Source organism: Aotus nancymaae, unplaced genomic scaffold (genome assembly GCF_030222135.1).
Source record: "Aotus nancymaae isolate 86718 unplaced genomic scaffold, 86718_ANA_hifiasm-v0.15.2.pri h1tg000029l, whole genome shotgun sequence".
Taxonomy (NCBI): Eukaryota; Metazoa; Chordata; class Mammalia; order Primates; family Aotidae; genus Aotus; species Aotus nancymaae.
This window is the reverse complement of record NW_026988442.1, coordinates 63,751,041-63,776,091: the sequence shown is the minus strand read 5'-3', so window position 1 is coordinate 63,776,091 and position 25,051 is coordinate 63,751,041. Positions and strand designations below refer to the sequence as shown.

Genomic DNA, 25,051 nt, shown 5'->3' with positions numbered 1-25,051 from the left:
AAGCCACTTATGAGGCATTCGTCTCCATTATCCAAACACCTTCCACCAGGCCCCCCTCCAACAGTGAAGATTACATTTCAACATGAGATTTTGAGGGGACAGATATCCAAACATATCAGACATTTAGTAACACAAATATGCAATAGAGGGCTGGGTGCAGTGGCTCACGCCTGTAATCCCAGCACTTTGGGAGGCCGAGGCGGGTGGATCATGAGGTCAAGAGATCAAGACCATCCTGGTCAACATGGTGAAACCGTGTCTCTACTAAAAATACAAAAAATTAGCTGGGCATGGTGGTGTGTGCTTGTAATCCCAGCTACTCAGGAGGCTGAGGCAGGAGAATTGCCTAAATCCAGGAGGCAGAGGTTGCGGTGAGCCGAGATGGCGCCATTACTCTCCAGCCTGGGTAACAAGAGCGAAACTCCATCTCCAAAAAAAAAAAAAAAAAAAAAAAATATGCAATAGAAACTACTACCTGTTGGAGGAAGGCATTTGTTTTTCATTGCTTTTTAGTTTCAACTAAAGTTCTAATGTGGACTTTAAGAAGCCTAACAAATACTATATGATCACAGTGTGTTACATAATAGATCTTAATTTTTTTTCATTTCAAAAAGTAAAGCCATAAAACTACTTATTTAGAGCTACAAGCATTAGCTTAATTTCTATGTTTTAAATAAGACGCACAGACTGATTTTCATGTAAATCAGTTGCTACTGCTAAATTATTTTCATTTATGTGTACCCTACCCCTTTCTACCTTCAGTGTTAAGGATGTACCATTTAGAAAAAAAACCGCTTAATTCTTTTTTTCAAATACCTCAAACATACCTCATTTATTATATTGCTCAAGAGATAATAGGTCTTATAAAATGACTGACAAACTCATATTTTGCTAAATTACCAAGGTCCAATTATATTTTAGACTTTTTAATATTGTTAAACTTTTTAAATAATATTAAACTTATCTTAGGCCAAAACAATAACAATTTTTTAAAATTGTGATTTACCACATATTAAGGTAAATGTTGGGAGCTGTTTAAATTTAACTCATGTCATATGCTAGAATTTAGCAATCATCTTATTGTATTATAGTTATAAATCAAACTTTATCCATTTATTTTACTTCTATTGCTTAACATGAACAACACATACAAATTATAAAAAATAACTTAGATGACTAAATAAACATTGGTAATATAAACATTTTATCTTTATTTTCTATGAATATTAAAGGAAGTATGCTGATTTTGTTACATATATACTTTTTCACTTCTGTTAAACTTTCAGTTTATGTCTAGTTTTGATTATTTAAGATCTTAAAGAATCCTGTCTTTAGGTAGTTCCCTTTTTATATGTATATACAAGAGAAGATTATGCCACTATAGACTTCCCCAATCTGCTGAAGTAGATTTTTCTCATTATCCGTTGCTAGCTAGCTGTGATCTGCCAGTGGAAAGGATCATTCAGCATATTATGTGAATCAGCAAACCAATTTGTAAGTTCTATTGAATAATATTTTATGCTTAAGCCTAATAGAACATCAGTCTAGGACCCAAAAGAATGGGGATAGATTTTGGTGGACTTTGCTGTCGCTTTCTTTCTTTGTTTCTTTTTTCCTCTATGATTTATCTTTTATATATTAAAACTGAAGGTTGTTCAAAGTTAGTTTCCAGCTTCTTCATCCTTTAATTTTTCTAGTTGAATCTTCAAATTTACACTTTCTTCAGTTTTCACTGTTATCATAGTTCACAGTGATCATACTGTAGTGACTTTAGATTCATTTATAAACATTTCTAACCTCATTTGGTATAAAAACTTTTGACTCAGTAAACTGCAAGATTAACTGTTTATGACTATTTTCAGCATTTAATTGAAATTTTTTATTTTCATTACAGTTTTCCGAACAAGGACACTGTAGACCAGCCTTGTTCTATTATTTGATTCTTTTCTGATGTTTATTTATTCATCCTAATTATAGATGTTCCATGATGATATTTATTTTAAAATACGAAGTATCTGAAGAACTCTTTTATAATTTTTTTCCCAAGTGGATCTTACAAGATCCATGTGGCTATTCAAAGTCACAAACAAGTATGTCCCTACAATAATTCATCTTGGTAGCTTATTTTAAGTACTTTAAAAAATTGTGCAGGTTCATGAGATAAAAACTATGAATTTCTTTTTTGAGTCAGGGTCTCGTTCTGTCACCCAGGCTGGAGGACAGTGGTGTAATCATCACTCAGTGCAGCCTCAATCTCCTGGGCACGTGATCCTCCCACCTGAGCCTCCCAAGTGTATGAGACTATGGTCGTGTGCCACCATGCCCAGCTAATTTTTTTCTGTGCTTTTTATAGAGACAGGGTCTCACTATGTTGCCCAGGCTGGTCTCAAACTTCTGGACTCAAGCAATTCTCTTACCTCTGCCTTCCAAAGCGCTGGGATTACAGCCATGAGCCACCATGCCCAGCCTATTGTTTTTTTAAAGAAAAAAGTAACAGCTTTATTGAAATATAATTCATATGTCTTAAAGCTCAAAATTTTAAATTGAACAATCCAGTGCTTTTTATTATATTCACAGTGTTGTATATTATTCACCACTGTTCAATTCTAGAACATTTTCTCACTCCAAAAAGAAACCCTGTACCCTCCACTCCTAGTCCTGCCAAACACTAGTCTACTTTCTGTCTCTTTGGATTTATGTATTCTGGACATTTCATATAAGTGGAATCATACAATACATGACCTTTTGTTTCTTTCACTCATGGTAATGTTCTCAAGGTTCATCTGTGTTGTAGTATATGTCATAATTCTATTCCTTTTTATAACCAAATAATATTCTATTATATGGATATACAGTACCACATTTTATTTATTCATCAGGTACTTGGAGTCCTTTCTTTTTTAATCATTAGCAGTCTTCAGTGATAAAAAGCCTGAAATTATAGTTTGGAACAGAGCAGTCTTTGATGTATATTTTAGACATTAAAAAGGCATGTGTATGTGTAGATGTGTATGTTTTAATGTTTATATGTTTTTATCTTGCCTTTCAAAACACTAAAAAATTCTTAGTTATAAAACACCATGATTCTCCAAAGGTTTTGGATGTGGGATTTTGTATAATAACTTGAAGTTAAGGAAGAGGATTTGGTCATCTGTAGAGGAAAAATTTTAACATATCCTTTTTTTCTAGGTAAACATTCACTAGACCCTTTTTTCTCTTCTCCTTATATCTCTAAATATAAGGCATCTCATTGAGAACAATTTTAATTCTTTATCTTTCTTCTCTCATCTAATTTGTCAGGATGCCCAGTGTGTTCTACCTTATTAATAGCTCCCATTTGTTCTTTCCTTTCTGTTCCCACCACCAGAAACTGAGTTCATCTTTATTCTACATGATAACAGAGTGGCTTACTTTACATGTATCAGAGAACTTATCAATACTTGTCTCCTTCCAGCCACAAGCCAGTAGGCTCCTTGAAAGCAGGAACTGTCATCTCTTGGCTTGCTTCCACAGTGGCTGGCACAGATTTTGTACTCATCCATTTGCTGAAAAAATAATGATGAATAAGTGGGATGAATAATATTATCACTTAATATTTTCCCTCTTCCTTAGTATAGTATTTCTCAATGTTTCTTAGCAGGTAAACCTTAAGATTTTCAAAAAAGGATGTTACTGTTTTTGAGTTACAAAATTTCAGAAACTATATTGTTAAAAATTATATCATTAAATTTATTTCAAATATAAACTAATATGCCTAATAAAGACATTAAAATGTTTTCACTTTTAGTAAATGATCTGCCTTTATTTTACTTTAAATTATGTGTGGAGCAGGGAGCAGGGAATAGGAGGATTTCCCAACAGTAACTGTAAAGGTGAGATGATACTTAAACAGTATTTGACTTTGAGGCCAAACTAGTATTTAGGTGGATATTGAAAAGTAAATTTAAGTTGCCACATCAAAAGTACATGCAAAACTGTGTTTATGACATTACATTTTAGTTTTTTTATGTTTTATGCTTTCTAAATCAACTGATTTTAATTTCTCAATAATAAAATGTTGGATTTGATCATCACCACATTTCTGTTAACACAGACTTTTAAAGTATTTGAGACATACTCCTTTTAACTACATAAATACAGCATTTTGATGCGGTGATGGTCGTCTTGAGGCAAATTTATTGACATCAAAGAATGTTTATGCTTCTCAATAATTGTATGTCACCAACTGTTTTTTGTTCTGTCTTTAGCTAGCAATCTATGAGGCAGTAAATTTTAAAATGTCAGACTGAGAGTTAAATAATTTAAACCTATATATTAATAAAAAATACCGTGGTGTCTAGAGGTCATCCAAGCGATCAGCTGACTGAGTGACTAAGATGCAAACATGCTTCTTAGGCCTCTAGGATATTCATTCATATGCCTCACATGCTTTCAAATCATTCCATTTTAAAGAGAAGAAATACTAAAATAACTATGCATTTACTCATAAGTTAAACAGCTGTTATTACTGCCTTTAACATTAACTCTGTGACCTTCTATATGAGAGGCCAACAGAGTTTTTCTGCAAAGGGCCAGATGGTAGTATTTTAGGACTTGAGAGCCAGTTCTTTGTGAAGCTACTCAACTTTGCTTTTGTAGTGTGAAAGCAGCCATAGGCAATACATAAATAAGCATGGCTGTGTTTCAACTTTATTTATAGACATGGAAATTTGAATTTTATGTAACTTTTTGCTGTCAAATATTTTTCTTCTTTTGACATTTTTTGAACCATTTAAAAATGTAAAAAACATTCGCACAGACAATATAAAAACAGGTAGCAGATTGGACTTACTCCATGGGCTCAAGCTTGCCAACTTCTGCACTAAATGGTTAAATTCATTGGTTGGAAAAATCTACTTTTCAAATTCATTCTTAAATTTCCCCAGTATCATATCTATCATATACCTCAAAGTTCTTGCTGATCTGAGCTTATGCCTGATAACCAAAAGTGTTCAATTTGTTACCAGTAACTCCTATATGACCCCTGTTATGTTGCTTCTCTGCCTCATGTCACAAGTAGATCATGGAAGTAAATAAGAAGAAATGTCAACACTGTCTGCTGTGAAACTTGTCTTTGGTTGTGATGACGTAATGTGGTATAATGGAAATAAAACCGGGAGATGTGAAAACCAGGCTGTATCCCTGGTTCTAACACTAATCAAAGTGGTCAAGTTTCATGACCCCATAAGGCTTCATTTTCTCACCTGCTCATCCTGACAGAATATTAAAAAGTTGTAATAGCACATATGAAATTACTAGTAAGGTAAATTAGCATTGCTATTTACCTTTATTGTCATTGTGGTAGTTAGTAGTTGTAGTTTATTATTGCTCATGACTATGGCAGGGCTCTCTTCATATGTTAATTTATCACTTAAAACTAGATATAGATTAAGGATTGCATGTTAATTTCCTCTAAGCATTTTGTGTTTCTTACGCTCACATTTTAAGCTACTCTAATCCCCTCACTGTGGTACTTGTACCAGGTTCATTACTAATAGTGCTGTGAAATTTTATATTCTACATATTCTTTTTTATCACTACTCTGTGAGGGCAAAGACTGTCTATTTTGTCCCTGCTATATTGCCAGCACCCAAAATAGTATTTCAGTACTTCTGAGTAAATCAGTGATATAAATAATCCCATATGTTCACTTGCCTTGCATTATCAAAAGGAGTAAACAAAGCTCAATAGAAATAAAATGTTTTAATGCATAAAATAAAATACGTACGATTACAAAGGGTTTCTACTTTATTCAGTTTTACTGATCTATAGTTTATCCACAGACTGCTTGCGGGCTCATGGATCCTGGTTTTTTTGCGTGGCCAGGTTGTGGGGTTATTTTGAGACGATGTCTTAGTCTGTCACCCAGGCATGGTCATACCTCACTGCAGCCTCGAACTCCAGGCCTCAGGTGATCCTTCCACCTCAGCCTCCCAAGTAGCTAGGAATACAGCTGTGCAGCATCATGCCCAGCTAATTTTTATTATTATTGTTTTTGTTTTAGTAGAAACAAAGTCTTGCTATGTCGCTGATCTTGAACTCCTGGCTTCAAGCGATTTTCCTGCCTTAGCCTCCCAAAGTGCCAGAATTACTGGCATAAGCCACCACGCCCAGCCAGACCTTGGTTTTTGAAAATATGAAAGAATTTTTAACAAATATCAGGGGACACATTGTCCATAACTATAAATTGCAAAATTACTTCGATAGGATATAAAACATATGCAAGCTTTATTTGGTCTTTTCTCTAAGAAATCCTCCCTCTGCACTTTTAAATTGTAACAGAAAGATGAATGGATTTTTTTTAGTTTGTTTTGGTTAAATTTCTTAAGATTTCAAGAAGAAAAACAAATTTTGGCAAGCTTGTACAAAAAGGATAATTTCTGGGAAAATACTGGAGTTTCTAATGCAATTGATAGGCGGAAAGGAAGAGAACAAAGATAGCTCTGGGGACAGTAGTTTTCTCCAGAGTAGAGCCAATGATAGAAGTGCCCAGTCATGGGTCCAAATTTGAAAATATTGGAAGAAAACCCTTGCTGATTCAGCTTAGAGTATAGATGCATCCCTCAAGGTCAGCCAGAGCCATAGCGTACAATCTGTAGTAGATTGGTTAGCAGTAAGGACCATTATTTGGTATGACGATGAGTTGAGAAACTGCCCCAAAAGCTGTCTATAATTAGTCTTATTAATCTGACTCCAGAAAGCAGTGCATTTATTTTATATTATTGATTTCTCAAGATAAAAAACATTTTACCCCAAATTGCAAGATAACTTAGTCCATTGACATGTACATAGACAATTTAGACAAAATTACGAATTTTAATATGTGCCAGATCACCCACTAGCATATTAATACAAAACTTAATATCATACAATATAGCCAGTATAGTATAGTGGCAACATAGCATGGAACTTAAGAGTATAAGCCCTTGACCAGAGTTGCATGGCTTAATATCTACCATTTAACTAAGCCCTGCCATTTAACTAAGCTGTGCAAAGTTTGTGCAAGTTTCTCAATCTCTGTCCCTCATTTTCATTACCTGTAAAAACAGAAGGAAGTTGCCACAATGCAAAAAAAAAAAAAAAATCTCTCTCGCCTACCACAATAAGCATTTAGTTCTTCCACAGAAGTCTGTGTGCCAACCTGATAGGTCTCATCCAGGCTGGGCTCAGCTGGACTTGGTTCTTGATAGAAAATAAGTCTAGGTTTGCATTACATATCTCTCATCTTCCTTGGATCAACAGATACCTGAGGAATTTTTTTTCTTACTATGCATGCAGGATTGCAAGGGACAGGCTAAACTGCACAAGCATGTTTCAAAGTTCTACTTAGGTGATATCTGCTATTATTCAGTTAGCTAAGAGAAGTTACATAGCCAAGCTCAAAGTCAAAAGCACACCACTTTCTATTTTTTTATTATTATTAATCAAAAACTATTCTTCTGAAGAGGCGCACACTTTCTATAGAGGTATGGTAGTGAAACAGAGACAGCAGTCTAATCTACCACGGGGTAATACAGTCATGCATCATCACTTAATGACAGCAATACTTTCTGTATTGTTAGGCAATTTCCTCATTGTGTGAATATCATACATAGAGTGTACCTGCACAAATCTAGATGGTATAGCCTACTACACACTTAGCCTATGGGGTATAGCCTATTGCTCCTAGGTTACAAACCTGTACAGCATATTGCTGTACTGAATACTATAGAGAATTACAACATAATGGTATTTGTGTATCTAAACAAAAAAGGTACAGTAAAAGTAAGATATAAAAGATAACTGATGCATCTATATAGAGCATTTACCATGAATGGAGCTTACAGGACTGGAAGTTGCTCTGGATGAGTCAGTGAGTGAGTGGTGAGTGAATGCGAAGGCCTAGGACATCACTGTATGCTACTTGAGACTATACATACTGTAGACTTAGGCTACGCTAAATTTATTTTTAAAGTTTTTTTCTACATAATAAATTAACCTTGGCTTACTGTAACTTTTACTTTATAAACTTTTTAAATTTTTTAGCTTCTTGATGCCTTTATGATGACACTTGGCTTAAAACACAAAACATCATGTTGTACAGCTGTACAAAAATATTTTCTATTTATCCTTATCCTGTAAGCTTGTTTCTATTAATTTTTTTTTTTTTTTTTTTTTTTTTACTTTTTCCTTTTCTATTAAAAACTATTAGGCTGGGCTTACGCAGGGTCAGGATCATCAATATCACTTTCTTTCACCTCCATATCTTATCTCACTGGAAGGGTCTCAGGAGCAATAGCCCACATGGAACTGTCATCTACTGTGATAACAATGCCTTCTTCTGGAATACCTCCTGAAGGATCTGCCTGAGGCTGTTTTACAGTTACTCTTTTTTTTTTTTTAATTGCGTTTTAGGTTTTGGAGTACATGTGAAGAACATGCAAGATTGTTGCATAGGTACACCATGGCAGTGTGATTTGCTGCCTTCCTCCCCATTATCTATATCTGGCATTTCTCTCCATGCTATCTCTCCCCTTTTAAATAAGTAGGAGTACATTCTACTATAACAAAGAAGATAGTAAATACTAGACAATAGAAATTTTTCAACTTTATTATAATCTTATGGGATCACTGTCATATATGCAGTCCATAGTTGACCAAATCAACATTATACAGCACATGACTAATAGAGACTTGTAAGATTAATGTATGTAAAAAGCTTAGAATAGTTTCTGGTGCATAGAAAATGTTCAGTAAATGTTTGCTATTATTAGGCATACAGAAACACACAAAAATTCAGTACTGTGTAACTGTAACATAAAATATATATTTGGCAAATGTGTCACTAAGTGACACTTTTTGGTATCCTAAGCAAAAATAACAAAACTGGGGAAATCACATTACCTAACTTCAAATTATACTACAAAGCTATAGTAACATTTAAACAAACCAACATGCTTAAATTTAATTGAAAAGCTATTGTGAGCCAAGTTCTAGGAGAGTCAAATTGGTTATTATCACAATTATTTACTGTTAGTAAAATCAGAGAACAGCTAAAGATCACCAAGTTTTATCCACTCGTTTGACAGATAATAAATCTAGCCAAAATGGTGACATAATTAAGTCAAAGAGAAAGAACTGGATGAATGGAGGATAGATGAGTAATAAATAGGGAAGTAGTTAATAGAAAAAGAAAAGGGAGGAAACCAACCTAGATCTTTAGAACTCTGCTTGAGAACTCTTCTCACCGTATCACACAGACCGAGTGCTGTTTCTTGTAGTTTATATAAACACTTCTTGTCATATTTTTTTTCTATCCTTCTGCCTTTCAATGAGCCTTAAAAGAGGAAATAATTTTAATAATATTTTTAAAATTCAACTATTGCTTCAATTGAGAGATGACTATAGGGCAGGATTTACTTAAAATGTAAAAATAACACAAAGCTAATTCTTACAGAGGTCTGCATTTGTCCACTTAACTAATATTTATTCAGTCATTATTATCTGTAGGGCACTGGACCACAGAGGAAAAACAAAACAAGTCTTTGTTCTGGTGAACATGCATTATGTTACAGAGACAAGCAATTAACAAGTTAATATGTGGTATGTTCTGCAATCCCTTATCTGCAATTCTTAAAAAGCTTGGAAAACTGGAAATTTTGACAACTCGATTAGTGGTAAAACCTGCATCAGACTCATTTAGTAGTACAGCTAATATGAGAATAGTCATAGTCTTTTTTGATTTTAATTTTTGTGGGTATATATGTGTGTGTGTATATATATATGTAGAGTATATGAAATGTTTTGATACAGGCATGTAACATATAACAATCACATCATGTAAAATGGGGTATTCATCACCTCAAGCATTTATCTTTTGTGTTACAAACAGTCCAATTATACTTTTAGTTTTTTTCTAGGACATCTTCTTATAATAATTTTTAGTTATTTTTAAATGTACAATTAAATTACTATCAACTATAGTCACCCTGTTGTACTATCAAATCCTAGGTCTTAATTCATTCTTTCTGAGTGTTTTTGTACCCATTAATCATCCCCACCTACCCCCCACCTACCCCCCACCCTCCAACTACCTTTCCTAACATCTGGTAACCATCCTTCTACCCTCTGTCTACATGAGTTCAATAATTTTGATTTTTAGATCTTACAAATAAGCAAAAACATGCGTTGTCTTTCTGTTTCTGGCTTATTTCACTCAGCATAATGACCTCCAGTTCCATTCATGTTGTTGCAGATGACATCATCTTATTCTTTTTTATGGTTGAATAGTACTTTATTGTGTATTGGTACCACACTCTTTATTATTATTATTACTATGATTATTATTATTTTTATACTTTAAGTTCTGGGGTACAATTGCAGAACTTGCAGAATTGTCACATAGCTACACACATGCCATGGTGGTTTGCTGCCTCCATCCCCCAAGTCACCTACATCAGGTATGTCTCCCAATTTTATCCCTCCCCAACCTCCCTGCCTCCCACTGTCCCTTCCCTAGCCCTCCACCCCACAACAGACCCCAGTGTGTGATGTTCCCCTCCCTGTATCCATGTGTTCTTATTGTTCAACACCCACCTATGAGTGAGAACATGAGGTGTTTGGTTTTCTGTTCTTATGTCAGTTTGCTGAGAATGATGGTTTCCAGTTTCATCCATGTCCCTGCAAAGGACATGAATTCATTGTTTTTTATGCTGCATAGTATTCCATGGTGTATATGTGCCACATTTTCTTTATCCAGTCTATCATTGATGGGCATTTGGGTTGGTTCCAGGTCTTTGCCATTGTAAACAGTGCCAAAATGAACATATATGTGCATGTGTCTTTATAATAGAATGATTTATAATCCTTTGTGTATATACCCAGTAATGGGATTGCTGGGTCAAATGGTGTTTCTAGTTCCAGATCCTTGAGGAATCGCCACACTGTCTTCCACAGTGGTTGAACTAATTTACACTCCCACCAACAGTGTAAAAGTGTTCCTGTTTCTCCACATCCTCTCCAGCATCTGTTGTCTCCAGATTTTTTAATGATTGCCATTCTAACTCGTGTGAGATGGTATCTCAATGTGGTTTTGATTTGCATTTCTCTAATGACCATGTGATGATGAGCATTTTTTCATATGTTTGTTGGCCTCATAAATGTCATCTTTTGAAAAGTGTCTGTTCATATCCTTTGCCCACTTTTGAATTTTTTTTTTTTTCTTGTAAATCTGCTTTACTTCTTTGTAGATTCTGGATATTAGCCCTTTGTCAGATGGGTAGATTGCAAACATTTTTTCTCATTCTGTTGGTTGCCAGTTTACTCTAATGATTGTTTCTTTTGCTGTGCAGAAGCTCTTAAGTTTAATTAGGTCCCATTTGTCTATTTTGGCTTTTGTTGCCATTGCTTTTGGTGTTTTAGTCATGAAGTCTTTGCCTATGCCTATGTCCTTAATGATGTTGCTTAGGTTTTCTTCTGGTGTTTTTATGGTGTTAGGTCTTATGTTTAAATCTTTAACCCATCTAGACTTAATTTTTGTGTAAGGTGTAAGAAAGGGATTCAGTTTCAGCTTTCTGCACATGGCTAGCCAGTTTTACCAACACCATTTATTAAACAGGGAATCCTTTCCCCATTGCTTGTTTTTGTCAGATTTGTCAAAGATCAGATGGTTGGAGATGTGTGATGTTACTTCTGAGGCCTCTGTTCTGTTCCATTTGTCTATATCTCTGTTTTGGTACCAGTACCATGCTGTTTTGATAACTGTAACCTTGTAGTATAGTTCGAAGTCCAGTAGTGTGATGCCTCCAGCTTTGTTCTTTTTGCTTAGGATTGTCTCAGCTATGTGGGCTTTTTTTGTTGTTATTGTTCCATATGAAGTTTAAGGTGGTTTCTTCCAGTTCTGTGAAGAAAATCAATGGTAGCTTAATGGGAATAGCATTGAATCTATAAATTATTTTGGGCAGTATGGCCATTTTCATGATATTGATTCTTCCTAACCATGAGCATAGAATGTTTCTCCATCTGTTTGTGTCCTCTCTTATTTCCTTGAACAGTGGTTTGTAGTTCTCCTTGAAGAGGTCCTTCACATCCTTTGTTAGTTTTATTCCTAGGTATTTTATTCTCTTTGTAACAATTGTGAATGAGAGTTCACTCATGATTTGGCTCTCTGTCTGTTATTGGTGTATAGGAATGCTTGTGATTTTTGCACATTGATTTTGTATCCTGCAACTTTGCTGAAGTTGCTTATCCTAAGGAGATTCTGGGCTGAGATGATGGGGTCTTCTAAATATATAATCATGTTGTCTGCAAGTAGAGACAATTTGACTCCTCCTTTCCTAAATGAATACCCTTTATTTCTTTTTCTTGCCTGATTGCTCTGGCTAGAAATTCCAATACTATGTTGAATAAGAATGGGGAGAGAGGACACCCTTGTCTGTTGCCAGTTTTCAGAGAGAAACCTTCCAGTTTTTACTCATTCAGTATGATATTGGCTGTGGGTTTCTTATAAATAGCTTTTATTATTTTGAGATAGATTTCATCAATACTTAAGTTTATTGAGTGTTTTTAGCATAAAGGGCTGTTAAATTTTGTCGAAGGCCTTCTCTGCATCTATTGAGATGATCATGTGGTTTTTGTCTTTGGTTCTGTTTACGTGATGGATTAAGTTTATAGATTTGTGTATGTTAAACCAGCCTTGCATCCCCGGGATGAAACCTACTTGATCGTGATGGATAAGCTTTATGATGTGCTGTTGCATTTGGTTTGCCAGTATTTTATTGAAGTTTTGCATCTATGTTCATCATGGACATTGGGCTGAGTTTTCTTTTTTAGTTGTGTCTCTGCTAAGTTTTGGTATCAGGATAATGTTGGTCTCATAAAATGAGTTAGTGAGGATTCCCTCTTTTTCTATTGTTTGGAATAGTTTCAGAAGGAATGGTACCAACTCCTCTTTGTACGTCTGGTAGAACTTAGCTGTGAACCCGTCTGGATCTGGACTTTTTTTAGTTGGTAGGCTATTAATTGCTGCCTCAACTTCAGACCTTGTTATTGATCTATTCAGGGATTCAAATTCTTACTGGTTTAGTCTTGGCTGGGTGTAAGTGTCCAGAAATTTATCCATTTCTTCCAGATTTACTGGTTTATGTGCAGAGAGTTATTTGTAGTGATCTCTGATATTAGTTGTATTCCTGTGGAATCGGTAGTGATGTCCCCTTTATCATTTTTTATTGCATCTATTTGATTCTTCTCTCTTTTCTTTTTTATTAGTCTGGCTAGGGGTCTGTCTATTTTGTTGATCTTTTCAAAACACCAGCTCCTGGATTTATTGATGTCTTGTATGGTTTATTGTGTCTCTGTCTCCTTCAGCTCTGCTCTGATCTTAGTTATTTCTTGTCTTCTGCTAGCTTTTGAATTTGTTTGATCTTGCTCCTCTAGCTCTTTCAATTTTGACAATAGGGTGTTGATTTTACGTATTTCCTCACTTCTCATATGGGCATCTCCCGCTCCTTTAAATGTGTCTCAGAGATTCTGGTACGTTGTATCTTCATTCTCATTGGTTTTGAAGAACATCTTTATTTCTACCTTCATTTCATGTTTATCCAGTTGTCATTCAGGAGCAGGTTGCTCAGTTTCCATATAGTTGTGTAGTTTTGAGTGAGTTTTTAAATCCTGAGTTCTAATTTGATTGCACTGTGGTCTGAGAGACTGGTTGTTACGATTTCCATTCTTTTGCATTTGCTGAGGAGGAATTTACTTATAATTATGTGGTCAGTTTTAGAGTAAGTGCGATGTGGTGTTGAGAAGAATGTATATTCTGTGGATTTGGGGTGGAGAGTTCTGTAGATGTCTATTAGGTCCGCTTGGTCCAGATCTGCATTCAAGTCCTGGATTTCCTTGTTAATTTTCTGTCTCGTTGATCTGTCTAATATTGAAAGTGGAGTGTTAAAGTCTCCCACTGTTATTGTGTGGAAGTCTAAGTCTCTTTGTAGGTCATTAAGAACTTGCTTTATGTATCTGGGTGCTCCTGTATTGGGTTCATATATATTTAGGATAGTTAGCTCTTCTTGTTGCATTGATCCTTTTACCATTATGTAATGCCCTTCTTTGTCTCTTTTGATCTTTGTTGGCTTAAAGTCCGTTTTATCAGAGACTAGGATTGCAACCCCTGCATTTTTTTGTTTGTTTTTTGCTCTCCATTTGCTTGGTAAATCTTCTTCCATCCCTTTATTTTGAGTCTATATGTGTCTTTGCATGTGAAATGGGTCTCCTGAATACAGTACTCCAATGGGTCTTGACTTTTTATTCAATTTGCCAGTCTGTGTCTTTTGATTGGGTCATTTAGGCCGTTTACACTTAAGATTAATATAATTATGTCTGAATTTGATCCTGCCATTTTGAAACTAGCTGGTTGTTTTGTTCGTTAGTTGACGCAGTTTCTTCATTGTGTTGATGGTCTTTACCATTTGGTACATTTTTGCAGTGGCTGGTACTGGTTGTTTCTTTCCATGTTTAGTGCTTCCTTCAGGGGTTCTTGTAAGATAGGCCTGGTGGTTTTGAAATCTCTCAGCAATTGCTTGTCCATAAAGGATTTTATTTCTCCTTCACTTATGAAGCTTAGTTTGGCTGGATATGAAATTCTGGGTTGAAAGTTCTTTTCTTTAAGGATGTTAAATATTGGCCCCTACTCTCTTCTGGCTTGTAGGGTTTCTGCTGAGAGATCCGCTGTGAGTCTGATGGGCTTCCTTTGTGGGTAACCTGACCTTTCTGTCTGGCTGCCCTTAGCATTTTTTCCTTCATTTCAACCCCAGTGAATCTGATGATTATGTGCCTTGGGGTTGCTCTTCTTGAGGAATATCTTTGTAGTGTTCTCTTTATTTACTGGATTTGAATGTTGGCCTGCCTTGCTAGGTTGAGGAATTTCTCCTGGATAATATCTTGAAGAGTGTTTTCCAGCTTGGATTCATTCTCTCCATCACATTCAAATGTAGATTAGGTCTTTTCACATAATCCCATATTTCTTTGAGTCTTTGTTCATTTCTTTTGACACTTTTTTCTCTGATCTTGTCTTCTCATTTTATTTCATTGAGTTGATCTTCAATCTCTGATATCCTTTCTTCTGCTTGATCAATTCGGCTATTGAAACTTGTGTATGTTTCACGAAGTTCTCATGCTGTGTTTTTCAGCTCCATCAAGTTGTTTATGTTCTTCTCTAAGCTGGTTATTCTAGTTAGTATTTTGTCTTGTCTAACCTTTTTTAAGGTTTTTAATACTTTGCATTGGGTTAGAACATGTTCCTCTAGTTCAGAGAAGTTTGTTATTACCCACCTTCTGAAGCCTACTTCTGTCAATTCATCAAACTCATTCTCGATCCTGTTTTTTTTCCCTGCTGGTGAGGAGTTGTGATCCCTTGGAGGAGGAGAGACTTTCTGGTTTTTGGTGATTTCATCCATTTTGCACTGGTTTCTTTGCATCTTTGTGGATTTATCTACCTTTGGTCTTTGAAGTTGGTGATTTCAGATGGCATCTGTGAGTGGATGTCCTTTCTTTTGATGTTGAAGCTATTTCTTTTACTTCTTTAGTTTTTGTTCTAACAGTTGGGCCCCTCTGCTGTAGGACTGCTGGAGGTCCACTCCAGACCTTTCTTGCCTGGGTATCACCCGCAGGGGCTGCAGAACAGCAAGGATTGCTGCCTGTTCCTTCCTCTGGTAGCTTTGTCCCAGAAAGGTACCCGCTAGATGTCACCCAGAGCTCTCCTATACAAGGCGTATTTTTGGTTATGTGGGAGTCAGGGAGCCACTTGAGGAGGCAGTCTGTCCCTTATGGGAGCTCAAGTGCTGTGCTGGGAGCTCCGTTGCTCCTTTAACAGCTGCTGGACAGGTACGTTTAAGTCTGCTGCAGCAGAACTCACAATCACCCCTGTTCCCAGGTGCTCTGTCCCAGGAAGGTAGGGTCTTATTTATAAGTCCCTGACATGCTGCTGTCTGGTTTTCAGAGATACCCCACCCAGCAAGGAGGGAGTCTAGTGACAGTCTGCCTGCAGAGGCGCTGCTGAGCTGCCACACACTAATCCAGCTGCTGTGTAAACTTCCCCTGGCTTTTATTTACATAAGTAAGGTTAGAACCACCTCGGCAATGGTGGATGCCCTTCCCCACTCTGAGCTTGATCATCCCACATCAAGCTCGAGCTGATGTGCTGGCTGCAAAACTCTCAAGCCAGAGGGTTTCAGTTTGCTGGTCTTTGTGAGGGGTTGGACCCACCAGGCTGTATCACTTGGCTCCCTGCCTTCAGCTCCCCCTCTTTCTGGGGAGTGGGAAGCTCTGTCTTGCAGGCGCTCCAGGCACCAGCCAAAACAGCTGCCCAGATTTGCGCTGACAACCCACGACGCCGGCCAGAATGGCTGCTCAGATCTGTGCTGGTAGCTCACGGTATTTGTCGGCCCAGCGGGCATCTCCTGGTCTGTGGGTTGTAAATACCATGGGAGAAGCACAGTATCTGAACTGGAGTGCCCAAGGGAAAAAGTTCCTGATGGCCTCCATTGGGTAGAAGGAGAGTCCTCCAGCCAGTTGCACTTCCTGGGTGAGGCAGCACCCTGCCTTGCCTCAGTTTGTTCTCCTTGGGCTACACCCACTGTCCAACTAGTCCCATTGAGATGAACCTGGTACCTCAGTTGGAAATGCAGAGATCACTTGCCTTCTGCATTGCTCTTACTGGGAACTGCGCTCCTGAGCTGTTCCTATTCAGCCATCTTGGTGAAAGTCCTCCACACTCTCTTTTATTCATCTGTTGATGGACACTTATGTTCCTTCCAAATTTTGACTATTATGAACAGTGCTGCAATAAACATGGGATGCAGATATCTCTTAGATATGTGGATTTCCTTTATTTTGGGTATATACACAGCAGTGAGATTACTGAGTCATATGGTAGCTCTATTTTTAGTTTTTTGAGGAACCTCTAAACGGTTCTACATAGTGCTTGTACTAATTTACATTCCTACCAACAGTGGAAGAGGGTTCCCTTTTCTCCACATCCTTGCCAGCATTTGTTACTGCCTTTCTTTTGGCTAAAAGCCATTTTAACTCAGGTGAGGTGATATCTTATTGTAGTTTGGATTTGCTTTTCTCTTATTATCAGTGATGTTGAGCACTTTTTCATATATCTGTATGCCATTTGCATGGCTTCTTTTGAGAAATTTCTACTCAAATTTTTTGCCCATTTTTTAATCAGATCATTAGATTTTTTTTCCTATTGAGTTGAGCTCCTTGTATATTTTGGTTATTAATCTCTTGTCAGATGGGTAGTTTGCAAATATTTTCCCTGATTCTGTGTGTTGTCTCTTCACTTGCTTCTTTCCTTTGCTGTGCAGAAACTTCTTAACTTGATATGATCCCATCTGTCTATTTTTGTTTTGATTGCCTATGCTTGTAAAATATTACTCAATAAATTTTTGTTCAGACCAATGTCTTGGAGATTTTCCCCAATGTTTTCTTGCAATAGTTTCATAGTTTGAGGTCTCAGATTTAAATCTTTAATGTGTTTCAATTTGATTTTTCTATATGGCTTGAAATAATGATCTAATTTCATTCTTCTGCATTTGGATATTCACTTTCACTGGCACTATCTATTGAAGAGACTATCTTTTCCCCAGTATATGTTCTTGACACTTTTGTTGAAAATGAGTTTACTGTAGGTGTGTGGATTTGCTTCTGGGTTCTCTATTGTGCTCCATTGGTTTATATGTGTGTTTTTATGCCAGTACCCTGCTGCTTTAGTTACTATAGCTGTGTAGTATAATTTGAAGTCAGGTAATGAGATTTCCTCAGTTTTGTTCTTTTTGCTTAGGATAGCTTTGGCTATTTTGAGTTTTTTGTGGTTCCATATAAATTTTATGAAATTTTTATGTGTGTGTTTGAAGAATTTCATTGATATTTTTTATAGGGATAGCATTGAATCTGTAAATCGCGTTGGGTAGTATGGATATTTTAATAATGTTGATTCTTCCAATCCATGGACGTGGAGTATCTTTCTGGTATTTTGTATGTGTGTGTGTGTGTGTGTGTGTGTGTGTGTGTCTTCTTCAATTTCTTTCATCAGTATTTTATAATTTTCATCATAGAGATCTTTCACTACTTTCATTAAATTAATTCCTAGGTATCTATCTGTGGCTACTGTAGATAGGGTTCCTTTTCTTAATTTGTTTTTAAGATTATTCACTGTTGCATATAGAATTGCTACTTTTTTATGTGGATTTTATATCCTGCAACTTTACTAAATTAGTTTATCAGTTTGAGTAGGTTTTTTTGTGTGTGTATGTATGTGTATGTGTGGAATCTTTAAATTTTTTCAAATGTAATATCATGTCATCTGCAAACAAGAATAATTTGACTTCATTCCTTCCAATTTAGATGCCCTTTATTTATTTTTCTTGTCTGATTTTCTAGCTAGGACTTCCAGTACTGTGTTGAATAACAGTGGTAAAAGTGGGCATCCTTTTCGTCTTCCAGATCTTATAAAAAAGGCTTTCAATTTTTCCACATTCAATATGATGCTAGCTCTGAGTCTGTCATATATGGTTTTTATGAGGTTAATGTGTATTCTATATCCAGTTTCTATGAGTTTTTATCATAAAGGGATGTTGAAATTTATCAAATGCTTTTTTCACCATCAATTGAAGTGATCATGGTTTTTGTCCTTTATTCTGTTGATATGATATATCATATTAATTAATTTGCATATGTTGAGCCATCCTTGCATCCCAGGATAAATCCCACCTGGTCATGATGAATAATCTTTCTAATGTACTATTGAATTTGGTTTGCTAGTATTTTGTTGAGGATTTGTGCATCAATATTCATCAGAAAGTTGACCTGTAGTTTCCTTTTTTGGATATGTATTTGTCTATTTTTAGTATAAAGCTAATACTGGACTCATAGAATCAGTTTGGAAGTATTTCCTTTTTTGTTTTTTTAGAATAGTTTGAGTAGTTATTGGTATTCATTTTTTAAATAATTAGTAGAATTCACCAGTGAAGCCATCAGTTTCTGGACTTTTCTTTGCTGGGAGACTTTTTAGTACAGCTTCAAACTCATTACTTGTTACCAGTTTGTTCAGGTTTTGCATTTCTTAATGGTTTAATCTTGGTAGGTCGTATTTTTCTAGGAATTTTTCCATTTCTTCTAGATTTTCCAATTTATTGGCATATGGTTCGTCATAGTAGCAATTAGTGACCATTTGAATTTCTGTGGTATCATTGGTAAGGTCTCCATCATCATCTCTGATTTTATTTATTTGGATCCTCTCTCTTTTTTTTCCTAGTCTGGCCAAAAGTTTGTTAATTTTGCTTAACTTTTCAAAAAACTAATTTGTTTTCTTTGTTTCAATTTTATTTATTTCTGCTCCAATCTTTGTTATTTCTTTTCTTTTACTTATTTTGGATTTGGTTTGATGTTGCTTTTCTAGTTTTTTAAGATGTATCTTTAGTTTGTTTATTTGAATTTTTCTTCTTTTTTGATATAGGCACTTATGGCTATTAACCTCCCTCTTAGTACTACTTTTGCTATATCCCATAGGTTTTGCCTATTGTCTTTCCATTATCATTTGTTTTAATAAATGTTTCAATTTCGTTTTTAATTTCTCCATTGACCCACTGGTCACTCAAGAGCATATTGTTTAGTTTCCATGTATTTGTATAGTTTCCAAAACTACTCTTGTTATTGAATACTGGTTTTATTCCATTTTGGTCAGAGAAGATGCTTGACATTATTTTAGTTTTTTAAATGTTTGAAGATTTGTTTTGTGACCTAACGCCTTCCCTTGAGACAGGTTTCTCAGGATCTTCCCTTGAGAATCATCCATGTGCTGAGGTAAAAAACGTGTATTCTGCAGCCATTGAATGAAGTGTTCTGTAAATATCTATTAGGTCTGTTTGGACTATAGTGCAGATTGTCCAATGTTGCTTGGTTGATTTTCCACCTGGACAATCTGTCTGATGCTTAAAGTGTGGTGATGAAGCTTCTAGCTATTATCGTATTGGGGCCTATCTCTCTCTTTAACTCTAATAGTATTCACTTTATAAATCCGGGTGCTTCAGTGTTGGGTGCATATGTACTTAAATTTATTTTGTTTTGTTTTTTGCTGAATTGACCCCTTTATCATAATACAATGACTTTTTAAAAAATTTACTCTCGTAGTTTTTGAATAGAAATCTATTTTGTCTGATAAAAGTATGACTACTCCTGCTCTTTCAGTTTATATTGGCATGGAATATTTTTTCCATCCCATCAGTTTTAGTCTATGTGTGTATTTATAGGTAAAGTGTATTTCTTGTAGGCAACAGATCACCGTGTCTTTTTTCTTGTTTTAATCCATTCAGCAACTCAATGTCTTTTCATTGAAGAGGTTAGTCGACTTACATTCAGTGTCTTAATTGGCAAGCAAGGACTTACTCCTACCATTTTGTTATTTGTTTTCCAGTTATTTTGTGATTGTCTTTCTTACCTTCCTGTCTTACCTTTAGTGAAGGTGATTTTCTTGCCTCTTGCTTTTTATGTTTTATGTATCAGTTGTATGTTTGGGGTTTGAGGTTACCATGAGGTTTGCAAGTACTATCTTATAACCCATTATTTTAAACCAATAACAACTTAACACTGTTTGCATAAACAAACAAACAAAAAGAAAACTAATAAAAACTCTATGTCTTAACTTTATCCCCCCGTTTTTTGACTTTTATTGTTTTTTTTTTTTTTTTTTCCTTAAGTTCTGGGGTACATGTGCAGATCATGCAGGATTGTTACATAGGTATACACATGCCATGGTGGTTTGCTGCATCCATTCCCCCTATCACCTATGTTAGGTATTTCTCCTAATGTTATCCCTCCCCAATCCTCCCACCCCCTACTATCCCTCTCATAGCCCCCCAGGCCCCAACAAACCCCAGTGTGTATTTTATTGTATTGTCTTATGTCTTTAAAACTTGTTATGGTTATTTTTTATTGGTTCATTGTTTAGTCTTTCTATTTAAGATGGGAGTAGTCTACACACCACAGTTACAGTGTTATAATATTCTGTGTTTTCCAGTGTACTTGGTGTTGTCGGCGAGTTTTGTACTTTCAGATGATTTATTGCTTATTAATGTCCTTTTCTTTCTGATCTAAGTACTCCCTTTAGCATTTCTTGCAGAAAAGTCTGGTGTTGATAAAATCCCTCAACCTTTGTTTGTCTTGGAAAGCCTTTATTTCTTATTCATGTTTGAAGGATATTTTCACCAAATATACTATTCTAGTGTAAAAGTTTTTTCCTTCAGCACTTTAAATATGTCATGCCATTCTCTCATGGCCTGTGGAGTTTGCACTGAAAATTTTGCCGTCAGACGTATTGAAGCTCTATTGTATATGATTTCTTTTTTTCTTGCTGCTTAGGATCCTTTCCTTATCCTTGACCTTTGGGAGTTTAATTATTAAATGCTTGGGGTAGTCTTCTTCCAGTTAATTCTGCATGGTGTTCTATAACCTTCTTGTACTTGAATATTGATATCTTTTATAGGTTTGGGAAGTTCTCTGTTATTATTTATTTGAGTAAACTTTCTGCCCCTATCTCTTTCTCTGCCTTTTCTTTAAGGTCAGTAGCTCTTACATGTTCCCTTTTGAGGCTATTTTCTAGCGTTCTTCTCTTCATTGTTTTTTCTCCTCCTCCTCTTCCTTCTGCTGCTGCTGCTGCTGCTTCTTTGTCATCGTCTTTTCTGTGTGTTTCAAATGGCCTATCTTCAAGCTCACTAATTCTTTATTCTACTTGATCAATTCTGCTATTAAAGGACTTTGATGCATTTTTCAGTATGGCAATTGCATTTTTCAGCTCCAGAATTTCTGATTGATTCTTTTTAATTATTTCAATTTCTTTGTTAAATTAATTGGATAGAATTCTGAATTCCTTCTCTCTGTTGTCTTGAATTTCTTTGACTTTCATCAACACAGCTATTTTGAATTTTCTGTCTAAAAAGTCACATATCTCTGTTTCTCCATGATTGGTCCTTGGTGTCTTACGTATTTCATTTGGTGAGGTCATGTTTTCCTAGATGATGTTGATGCTAGTAGATGTTCTTTGATGTCTGGGCATTTAAGGGTTAAGTATTTATTGTAGTCTTCACTGTCTAGATTTATTTGTAGCTATCCTTCTTGGGAAGGCTTTCCAGATATTCAAAAGGACTCTGTCTGTTGTGATCTAAATGTTGTGATCTAAGCTATATCTACTTTAGGGACACCCCAAGCCTGATAATGCTGTAGTTCTTGCAGACTCATAAAGGTACTGCCTTGATGGCCCTGGACAAAATCCAGAAGGATTCTCTCGATTACTAGGCATAGACTCTTGTCTTCTTTTTTCACGTTCTCCAAATGAATGGAATCTATCTGCCCTTGTCTCTCTCTGTGTGTCTCTCTCTATTCTTGGCCATCTGGAGCAGGGGATATTGTGACATAAGCACCTCTGTGGCCATCACTACTAGGACTGTACTGGGCCAGACCTGAAGCCAGCATAATACTGGGTCTCACCTGAGGCTTGCTGTAACTAATCCCTGGCTTCAGCCTATGTTTACTCAAGTCTTTCGGGCTCCACAATCAGCAGATGACAAAGCCAGCCATGCCTGTATCCTTTCCTTCAGAGTGGCAGTTTCCCCTAGACCCTGGGCATGTCCAGAGGTGCCATCCAGGAGCCAGGGACTAGAGTAAAAAATCTTAGAGGTCTACCTGGTGTTCTATCGTACTGCAACTGAGCTGGCACTGAACTCACAAGATGTAGTGCTCCACACTCTTGCCTCCCCTTTTTAAAGGCAGAGGAGCCTCACCCTGTGGCTACCACCACCACATCTCCATGGGGAATACTGTACCACTGATGTTCCCTTAAGGCCCAGGGGTTCTTCAGTCAGCTTATGTTGAATGCTTCCTGGCCTGAGACTCACACTTCAGGGGAGTGGGCTCTCCTCTGACCCAAGGCAAGTCCAGAAATATCATTCAATAGCCAAGTCCTGGAACCTGGGACCCCAGGAACCTGCTTGGTGCTCTAACCCCTGTGACTGAGCTGGTACCTAAGGTGCAAGACAAAGTTCCCTTTGCTTTTCCCTTTGATTTTCTCAAGTAAAGGAGTCTCACCCTGTACCCACCACAGCTAGGAATGTGCTTAGTTTCACCTGAAGCCAGGAAGTCTCAGAGTCTCACCCAGGGCCCTCAGTGTAGTACCTGGGTATCACTGCTGGTTATTCAGGGCCCAAGGTCTCTTCATTTAACAGGTGATGAATGCTAGGACTGTGTTTTTTCCTTCAAGGCTGCAGGTTGCCTTCTGGCCCAGGGTGTATCTAGAAATGTGATTCAGTGGCAGGGTCTGGAAAGGGGGCTTCATAACTCTGACTGGTGCCCTACCATGTTGTGGCTGAGCTGGTATTCAAGTTGCCAGACAGAGTCCTCTTTACTCTTCCTTCTCTCCTTAAGTGGAGTGAATGGGTTTTTGGAGTCACCAGCTGTACAGCCTGAGGTTAGGAGGAGGTGATACCAGCAATCCTTTCCTTACCTTGACTGGTGTCTCAGTAAGTCACATGGCCCCCCAGTCCACCATTTCTGGCCCAAGTTCAACACTAGGACTTGCCTTGAAATTGTGGTCCTTGTGGCCTAGCCTGCCCTTCCAGTTTATTTTGGGTCCCAAAGCACTTTAGCCTGCACTGGTGAGATTTGCAGGAACTGATGTTTGAACCACTGGGATTGGCAATTCCCTTCTGGCTCAGCAGGCCTGGTTAAAATGCTCTCTTTGTGGGTGGACATAAGCTGCATTTGGTCCAGATTTGTTTTCTGTTATAATAGGGCAGTATTGAACTCAGTGCCTCATAAATGCTACAATCTCCCTCTCTTCAGCACCCAAACACCCTCCACACCATGCCTCTACTGCTGTGGGAGAGGTGGCATGAGCTATTTAAGACTGTTTTTCCTACCTGTTTAGTACCTCATTTAGTGATATGAAGTTAAAGCCAGGTACTGTGGGTGCTCACCTGACTTTTGGGTCTTATGAAGGTGCTTTTTTTTGTGTGTAGATAGTTGTTGAATTGGTGTCCTTGCTTGGGAGGACAATCAGTGGAGATTTCTATTCTGCTATCTTGCTCTGCCCCTAGTTACAGTCTTTAAAAAAATTTCACTTAGAATGAACATATATTTTTCTGCAAGGCTATTAACATATTTGACTTCAGGGTGCTTTCCCAGACCTCTTGGACAACAGGAGAGAAGGTAAGGAGATGTTGCATAATTACAGGACATATACTTTATTACCTTAAAAATACCAAAAATGCTTAATTCCAGAAGACATCTGGCTTCACAGGGATTGTGGGGCTGCATAATATCTAGGAATCATAAATACTGTGAATGGAAATGAAGCAGGTATGTATGTAGAGAATGAGGGCCAATGGTAAAGAGGGTAGAAGTTGGAGGCAGAGGTTTTTTAGCTAGAATGGTGAGAGAAACCTCTCTGGAAAGTGATATTTGAGTATATTCCAGAAACATTCCAGGAGCACTCAAGGAAAGAGTGTTTTAGTCAGTGGGAACAGTCATGTGATTATCTAAAGAGGCATTCCAATCTGAGAGAAGACCAAGGTCAGACTTAAATCAAGAGTGTGTTTAGCATGTTTAAAGAAGAACGTGAAGGCCACTAAGGCTATAGAATACCACACAAGAGGAAGAGTGATCAGATAGGCTTTCAGAAAGGTAACCAGGATCCAAGTCCTCACCTTAGATGTTGTGGAAGGTCTTTGGGGGATTTTGAACAAGGGAGTCTTAAATTCAATTTTCTTTTTTAAAATGTCATTCTGTTGCTCTGCAGATAATTTTTAAAAATTACTCTTTTGTTATATGGGTAGTAGATGGTTGCAGTGGTGAGGATTGGAAAAGATAAGTGATCATGACAGTGGATGAAACTCAGAAATTTAATGATATATGGTCATATAGATACTTTTTTTTTCAAGAAAGGGTCTTGCTGTTACTTAGTTGGAGTGCAATGCCATGATTA

At 36.8% G+C, this 25,051-nt stretch overlaps 1 protein-coding gene across 6 annotated transcripts in view; it reads left to right on the top strand.

Annotated features, from left to right (window-relative positions):
* The window catches only part of MBD5 (methyl-CpG binding domain protein 5), a 471,066-nt gene that overhangs the window by 168,411 nt on the left and 277,604 nt on the right, over window positions 1–25,051 (top strand). The gene's annotated exons all lie outside the window — the stretch shown is intronic.